Source organism: Pinus tabuliformis, chromosome 8, assembly GCF_031772625.1.
Source record: "Pinus tabuliformis cultivar Carrire ecotype Pingquan chromosome 8, CPIR1, whole genome shotgun sequence".
NCBI classification, from domain to species: Eukaryota; Viridiplantae; Streptophyta; class Pinopsida; order Pinales; family Pinaceae; genus Pinus; species Pinus tabuliformis.
This window is the reverse complement of record NC_142294.1, coordinates 1,884,596,083-1,884,605,217: the sequence shown is the minus strand read 5'-3', so window position 1 is coordinate 1,884,605,217 and position 9,135 is coordinate 1,884,596,083. Positions and strand designations below refer to the sequence as shown.

At 34.7% G+C, this 9,135-nt stretch overlaps 1 long non-coding RNA gene across 2 annotated transcripts; it reads left to right on the top strand.

The window, feature by feature from the left end:
- The first annotated feature begins 1,750 nt into the window (after positions 1–1,750).
- LOC149243927 (uncharacterized) lies at positions 1,751–4,736 on the top strand. 2 transcript variants are annotated; one of them, XR_016245812.1, is made up of 3 exons: positions 1,751–2,416; positions 2,561–3,005; positions 3,190–4,736. It is a non-coding gene; the product is annotated as an uncharacterized LOC149243927 (long non-coding RNA). The 2 variants fall into 2 exon arrangements; XR_016245813.1 differs by having other exon boundaries at positions 1,778–2,416; positions 2,561–2,704.
- Positions 4,737–9,135: the final 4,399 nt, after the last annotated feature.

Below are 9,135 nucleotides of genomic sequence, written 5' to 3'. Positions count from 1 at the left end.
CCAAGATAAACACATAATGCCCCAATAATGTTGAAATTTCAATATAAGCAAAAATCTCTTCTCCATCTTCACTCACACTATGCAATGTTTCATTGTACACACTAAAGCCTAAAGCCGAATACCCTAAAGCTTTAGTTTAAGACTCAAACGACATGGCCATAGCCATGGGTCACTGGTTTTATGTAGTTTATTTAGTGTTGGTACAATGGTGATAGATCTCACTTTTGGTTTATTTATTAATTTGATTAGAAAACAAATCTATTTTGTGGTTGGATATGGAAATCTTAATGTGTGGTTAACAATGTTGTGATGTTTTCATTTAGTTCATACTTGAATCTAAACTCAACTTGGTTTGTTCTTTCCTTTAGTGTAAACTTGCTTGTTGGAGAGCTCTATTCTTCTTACTTGTCCAATGTATTATTATTGTTTGACCTGTTAGAATCATAACAAATTCCTATTTAAAAGTAGGTTCAAACTTGTTTTATTATTTATATGGTCATCCTTGACACCAACTTATCAGATTAAAAAGTTGAAATCAATCCTTACTCTTCAAAATATGTTACAATTAATAAACTTAATCAAGATACTAGAAAACTTTACAAGAATGATGTAAATATAATTTGTAAAAACTTTAAAATTACATAAATTGTAACTATATATAATGACACCAAAATATTGATTACTTTGGTAAATAGACAAATAGACATAGTTAATTATATTTAAATTTTAAAATAATATAAAACATATATATCTATAATATTATTTGGTTGAAAAGTATTTTATAATCAAGCCAGAATATTTAAAAAAATGAAATTGATTTATTAAAAAAATAATTTTATATAAACAACAAAAACACATATTACATAATATTTAAAATATTAGTAAAAATAAAATTTAAATATTATGCAAAGTACGATTTAAAAAGAAATATGCCATACAATCATTTACTTGATGAGTAAAAATGCCCCTCAAATTTATACCCTGAAACCAAGGGTCACCAACCCAAAAACAAAAATCAAACGTAAGATGAAAATACAATGTAAAACGAAATGACTGTAATTCTGTTTGCGGAGTACCTACCCAAACACCTTCTCCACCAGGTTAAATCGTACAGCAGAAAAAGTGGCGTGGCATATCTTGACTCGTATCTTTGACTGTGGATGAATAATTAGGATATCTCTTTCTGGCTTATAATTTCGAAAAGAGAGTTTGGTACGATTAAGGGCCTACTCTACACGTCAGATATCTCCACTTATGAACTTCTCTGGTCTGTCTCACCCCAATTATTATTAAATTTATATTTATAATAAAATATTAATTATTAAATTTTCAGCTTTTTGACCAAAATCAGAAACAAGGCCATATAAATATTTAATATAAAAATAATAAAATATAAATTATTACATTTTCAGTTTTTTACCAAAATATACCGGTAAAAATATTATAATATAAAAATAATAAAATAAAAATTGTAGAGCTGAGGCTTCTGTGATCTATAACTCAAACTCCCATAACAAGTTTGCGAGAAATTTTTTGGCTAAAATCACATGATAAACCATTTGTCGACGCGTTTCGAACCAACCAGTATGGTTCATCGTCAACCAGTGTGGTTCATCGTCCTGACGATGAACTACACTGATTGGTTCGAAACGCGTAGACAAATAGTTTCTCATCTGATTTTTGCCAAAAAATCTCAAAAAACAAAAATTATTACATTTCCAGCTTTTTGAGGTGCTCCGGTCTGTATCATTCTCATTGTCTTATATTTTTCCCTCGCATATCTTGACTTCCGATCTCCTCTCCGTCTTACGACAATGCAGGATTTTCCTCTCTCTACGACTATTGCTTTCCGTCTATAAATACCATGTGAGAAGCCACCTACACACCACTGCACTTCTGCTCTTCTACTCTCCTCGTCTCTGCATTTCAAGCACCATGGCGTTTCTATGTTTTCATTTTCCTTTCCCTATCTTGTTTTTCCTCTTCGTATGCTCTTTTTCCTTCTCCTTCTCTGCGCACAAATTTCATGGCAATCGGAAATGGCTCTTGTCATTCAAGAACGATATTACCAATGATCCTCATGCTTCCATGGCCAACTGGAGTCCTGCAGTCCACCTGTGCAACTGGACTGCCGTTACGTGCAGTCGCAGGCACGAGGACAGTGTGGTCTCTCTGGACCTAAGTGGCATGGATCTGAGCGGCTCCATATCTCCTTCCCTCGGGCAATTTGTCATTTCTCCATACGCTTAATCTCAGTGCCAATGCTCTCCATGGTCATATTCCACCACAACTGGGACGCCTCTTTCGTTTGAGAAGCCTCTGGTTGCGCAACAATCTATTGCAAGGAAATATCCTAGAGAGTTCACCTTCCTCAAACATTTACAACAGCTTTACTTGGGGTACAACGACCTCACAGGTACCATTTTTTTCAGTGCTCATTATTTTTCATATTGGTTTTTCAGGGTCGATTATATTTTATATTGTAAAATACAATGTTGTCTGGTGCCATTCCACCATAATTGGGCTTGCTAACCAAATTGCGCACTCTTTCCACTGCCAGGGACCATTCCCACATTTTTATCAAACATTTCGAGTTTAACTCAGTTGGGTATTGCGGCAAACAAGCTCACAGGGAGCATTCCACCAGAACTGGGACTGCTCACCAACCTGCAAATACTTTACCTCTGGGAGAATGAATTATCAGGTGTTAAATATCCCCTTCCTCTTCGAGGAATGAGCAGGCGTAATTCTTGATTATTTTCTATGCTGCAGAAAGCAATATGGTTTATGGTTGGTGTCATTTCATGTAATTAGATTTTGCTATGATTATCGCAATACCACCGTAATTGAGTTTGCTAACCTATTTTTGTATAAATTGCATTATTAAAAGCCATTCATACGCTTTTGTCAAATATCTCGACTTTAACTAAGCTGGACATTGTCACAAGAATTGGGACTACTCACCAGCTTGCAAAGGCTTTACGTAGGTGGTAATGAATTATCAGGTACTAATATTCCCTCTTTGAGTTTTAAGCAGGCCAAATTCTGGATTGTTATTTATATTGTAGAAAACGACATGATTCGTTTCAGATCATATTAATTGGATTTTTTTTAATGCTTACTGCCATTTGCCATAATGGGTTCATAATTGAGTTTGCTAACTTATTTGTTCAAATTTTGCATTGTCAGGAGCTATTCCTACATCTTTATCAAATATCTCGAGTTTAATTGACTTGGACATGGCCAGAAACATGTTTATTGGGAGCATTTCACAGGAATGGGAACCACTCACCAACCTGCAAATACTTGATCTCTTTGACGATGAATTATCAGGTTCTAAATATTTCCTTTTTAATTAGTCAGCAGTCTAGATCTCTTTGACAATGAATTATCAGGTTCTAAATATTTCCTTTCTAATTAGTGAGCAGTCTAATTTTTATTATTTTTATATAATGGCAAATAACATGGTTGGTGTCATTCATCATAATTGAGATTTTGCTATAGTTGGTGTCAGTGTATCGTAATTGTGTTTGTTAATCTATTTGGGACACTTTGGAATGTGAGGGGCCATTCCAACTTTTTTGTTAAATATCTCGAGTTTAATTCATTTGGACATCTGTACGAACAAGCTCACATGAAGCATTCCACAAGAATTGGGACTATTCACCAATTTGCAATTTCTTTATCTTTGTGAGAATAAATTATCAGGATCCATCCCCACTTCCTTGTTTAATATTTCTACATTGATCAATTTCTTAATTTATCAAAATAAATTCACTGGCAATATCCCTCTTGTTTGTCAAAAATGGTTAACTTAAGTACAATTTATTTATGGGGAAATCAACTTAGTGGAATATCCCTATAGAGTTGGGTAAGCTATCTCTTCTTGAGAACTTATGGTTGCACTTTAATCAACTTAGTAGTGGTAGTGCTACCACCATGCCCTTTTTTGCTGCTCTTACCAATTGTTCACATTTAAAGGAAATAAAGTTAGGTGACAATAAACTAAGTGGTGCCTTGCCCCCATAGGAAAACTTTCTCCCAAATTGTCTTACTTGTCATTCACAGGAAACATGATAGAAGGAAACATACCTCCACAAATAGGAAATCTTAGCAACCTAACATTTCTAGATTTATCTAACAATCATTTAGGTGGAAACATTCCATCTTTAAGAAACCTTAAAAATTTAGAAAGGTTATATTTAGTAAACAACAAATTAGAGGGAAACATACCTAATGACTTTCAACAAATACATTGACTAGGTCTCTTGGATGTTAGTAGAAGCATTCTCTCTGGAAAGATTCCCAATTCCCTTGCATCCCTTAAAAAACTAAGAGATATCCTCCTTTATCACAATTAATTATTAGGAAGCATACCTTCCAACTTAGGAAATTGTACAAATTTTGAATTGCTTGACTTGTCTCACAATATGCTCACCGGAAGGATACCAAGAGAAATTGATGGACTTTATAATCTACATTTCTATTTAAATTTGTCATGCAATTTCTTAGAAGGCTCTTTGCCTAGAGAGATTAGTAAACTTGCAATGGTTCAAGCTATAGACATATTTGGCAATTACTTGATGGAATCATTGCAAGTACACTTGGAAGTTGTGTTGAACTATATTGGTTGAATCTATCTCAAAACTTCTTCCAAGGATCTATTCCAGATTCACTTGAAAATTTACAAAGTCTTCTAAGCCAAGATCTCTCTTCCAACTCTTGTCGGGTACAATACCAACTACTCTCATCAAATTAAAAATGCTTCAATATTTGAATTTGTCCTTTACCAAGCTCATTGGTGAAATTCCAAAAGAAGGATCTTTTGCAAATCATTCAATTGTCGTGTCCTTCCAAGGAAATCCATATCTTTGTAGACCACAAGAATTTCACTTATTTGCTTGTCTAGCACCAAGAGGCCATCATACAATTGTGAAAAGAGTATTATTGCTTGTGAGTGGAACCATTATTTTTATACTATGTTGCATTTTTTAAAGATTCCTATGGAGAAGGAATATGCATATACAAAACATTGATGTCACAAGGGATATTTTCCAAAAGTTAGAGCTTCGAAGGATCTCATATCAAGAGCTTCACATAGCAACCAATGGCTTCGCTGAGGCCAACTTGTTGGGAACAAGTAACTTTGGGTCAGTATATAAAGGAATTTTGAGTGATGGCACAGTTGTTGCTATGAAGGTTCTCCAATTGCAAAACAACCAAGGAGTCAAGAGTTTTAAGGCAGAATGCAATGTCTTGCAAAAGGTTCGACATCATAATCTAGTGAAAATCATAACCTCATGCTCCAACCTCCATTTCAAAGGTTTAGTGTTTGAATTTATGTCTAATGGAAGCTTAGAGAAGCATTTGTATCCTGAAAGAGATGGAAACAATGGTCAGGATAAGCATTTGTATCCTGAAAGGGATGGAAACAATGGTCAGGATAAGCATTTGTATCCTGAAAGAGATGGAAACAATGGTCAGGATGTATGTGAATTGGGATTGAAAGCCGGATTAGACATTGGCATAGATGTGGCCCATGCCATGGAGTATCTTCATCATGATTATTTTGTGCAAGTAGTGCATTGTGATATAAAACTCAACAATGTACTTTTAGATGAATATATGTTAGACTATGTGACAGATTTTGGTATTGCAAGATTAATTGGTGAAAGCTCTGCTAATTCACATGCTTCATCACTTGCTTTAAGAGGATCAATTGGCTACATTGCCCCAGGTATGTCTTTTTAAACATATATTTTACTTTTACTTTTCCAAAACAATATTCGTATGGATTGGTCAAATAAAATTTAATGAAGGTTTCCTTTGTTGTAGAGTATGGATTGAGTGGGAGAGTTTCCACCCAAGGGGATGTTTATAGCTATGGCATTCTTTTGTTAGAAATGTTTACTAGAAAACAACCAAATAGCGTCATGTTTGTTGGAGACTTAAACTTGCACAATCGGGTGAACTTCGTATTCCCAAATAGACTGAAGGAAGTAATTGACAGTGATCTTTTTCAAGAGGTGTGTGACACTGAATTTGTAAAAAAAAATGTATACACATGCATAATTTCTTTGCTACATGTTGGTTCGCTTTGTTCAAAATACTCACTAGAAGAAAGACCAACTATGAGAGTTGTGGCAAGAATCTTGGAGAATATTAGAGAGGAATTGGCGACAAATGCAACCACTGTTATGGAATTGAGACCAAGCATATCCAATTTGCTTAGAAGTACAAATGCGACAAGGAAGGATGTCCCTACATCAAATGAACAAGGATCCTCCACATTTATTCTATGAAGTTAATAAGAATAAAAAATTTCCAGTTTTTTTATTGTTCTTACAACTAAAATATCTGTGTATTTTTAATTATTCAAGTTTTTTTTTGCCTTATATAGCTATGCTTATTTCCAATAGAAAATAGTTTTTTTTACAATATTATATTAAATTAATCAGAAATTTTACATTTAATCTGATTTCTTATCTATTTATGATACAAATAATTTTATCCATTAAAAAAATTCTCCACAAATTAATTGCAAATTATATAGAAATAGATTGTAACTTTTTACCTTTATTATTTACGATTCAACCATGCAAAATGGAATGAAATATCTAGGATATCGTATCAAACCCTGTTGCTACAGAATTGTTGATTGGTAATGGATTGCTGACCGTTTTTTCAAAAGGATATCTGGGTGGGAGTTCAGGTGCCTTTCTTTAGGGGGGCGGGTTGTTCTCACCCAAGTAGTTTTGTCCCGGATGGGGATTTATTGGGCTCATTTATACTGCATCCCTGCATCCATTGTTAAAGATCTAAACCGCTTAATGGAAAATTTTATCAGGGGGAACCAGGAAAGGAAAAAATATCACTTGATCAAACTATCCAACATCACTTTCCCCAAGGATATGGGTGGTTGGGGTATCATGGACCTTTGTAGATTTGGTGGAACGTTGTTGATGAAATCCCTTTGGAGGGGTTTATTTGGACCTGGTACATGGAGTAAGATCATACAACTTAAGTACCTCAAGGATAAAGATTTCAATTTTTGGTACAGAAAGGGCACCACTCGCGGGATCAACTATTTGGCAAAGCTTTCGGAAAATGGAAAAAATATTTTTTCAACAACTTGCATGGAAATTTCAATAAGGAAAATTGTATCCTTATTGGAATTGACCCAATCTTAGGTGTTGGAGAGGAATGCTCCATCTCTGCGAACATCAAACACCACCTTAATGGACATGGATTTTATTTCTAGGGTCAAGTCATAAATGATTGGCATGGTCCACTTCCCATTTGGAAAGAAGCACATACTCTCAGTTTCAATGGTCATATGGCACTGGAATGGAACAAGATTATTGCTGCTATAAAACACATTGGCATTTGTCTTACACGAACCTAGGATTCAATCACTTAGAAGGGAAAGATGGCGGCTGACAATATCATTGTGGGTGACACATATTCAACTCTTTCCAGAATGGCTGCTAGTTAGGAGGAACACCAATTCCTATTTGCCTTTTATAAAACTAAGATTCCATATAAAATTATCATCTTCTCATGGCTGGTCTATCATAATAGGAATCTGAGCTGGGAGAATCTACAGAAAAGGCATTGACATGGTCCGGGTATATGCTCCATTTGCAAAAGAGACACCGAAAACAACAATCATATTTTCTTGCATTGTCACTATACTGTGCAGGTATGGAGGAAGTTGCTGTCAACGATTATTGGTTTCCAGTGTATCCAACATACTTCCATCAAGGACTCCCTAAAATGGTGGAGTACTCAGAAATCCTCGTAGAGAGCCATCCCACTATTTCTCTTATGGGCCATCTAGAACTGGCAGAACAAATATCTTTTTCATAACTCACCGGATAATTTTTATTTGGTTATTGATAGAATCATATCTAATCTCACTGTATACTCTTCACAACCCCCACTTTCTTGTAACAATCCACACATGCAGATATATACACAGTTTCTGTATCAATGAGATTTTTTGACGGTGTTGCACAAAGAAATTCCTGTGCATGTGGTTTTTTGGATGACTATATCTACTGATCTATCCTACACGGTCTTTTGGAACGGAGGACTTGGCACCAACACCAAGGATGAAGCAATACTATGGGGCCTCTTATGGTTCAACAATTTCCCTGATATTCCCTATTTGCACATATATGGAGACTCGAAGATCATTTTTGACCAAGTCTTGGGAAAAGCCTCCATTAACACTCCTATGTTACAAGGATGGCTGGAGTGGATTGATCTTTTTTGGTAACTTCATGAAGGCTCCACAATCCAGCATATTAGCAGGAACCATAGCAAGGAAGCAGATAGATTATCCAAAAAAGGATTGCAGAGAGTGACAGGTAAATGGTATTTGGAGATCACTTGGGAGAACAACACTTTTGATATGGAGGACTTCCTATTTCCGGGTTAAATCTGAAACACCCCCTTTTTTTCTATAAAATTTTGTATATGTCACTTGACTTGTTGTTCTGATATCGATATGTGACAATGGGAAGATCTACCTTCTGCATATTTTCAACAAAATGGCGTTTCTCCCCTTTAGCTCTGAATATTAGAAAATCTAGGCACCTAGGATGCTATGATCTTCTTCGCTAGGTTATGTATGTTTCAGTCATATGGTACACTTTTTCTCCTAGTGTGAGATGGGGAGAACTATGTTTCTAATAAGTGAATGATGATATGTATGTCAACTATTTTGTATATTTTCCTTTGATAATATAATATACAGCTTTTTTCTTCCCGACGAAGAAAAAAAACAAAAAAACAAACCTAACTTCTAACCTAATAAATTGTTTTTAATAAATTTAGTCTGCTGAAATCTAATTAGTTTGTTTACATTGTTAGCGAAAATTGTATCATTGCCTTTGGAGATTCTCTTAATGTTTCTTAATATATCAAGAATCATTAATGTAAAAGGTGAAATTTTCAATGGCAATAGACACAATCAAATGACGTGAAAGATTTATGCCTATGAAAACTTTTGGATTATAGTGGAACCAGAGTAACCCAAGTGATAGATGAAAATACGAAGCAAAGTAGAAACATAATAATCAAACGTATGATGAAAATCCAATGTAATAGAAATAACTGCAAATCTCTTGA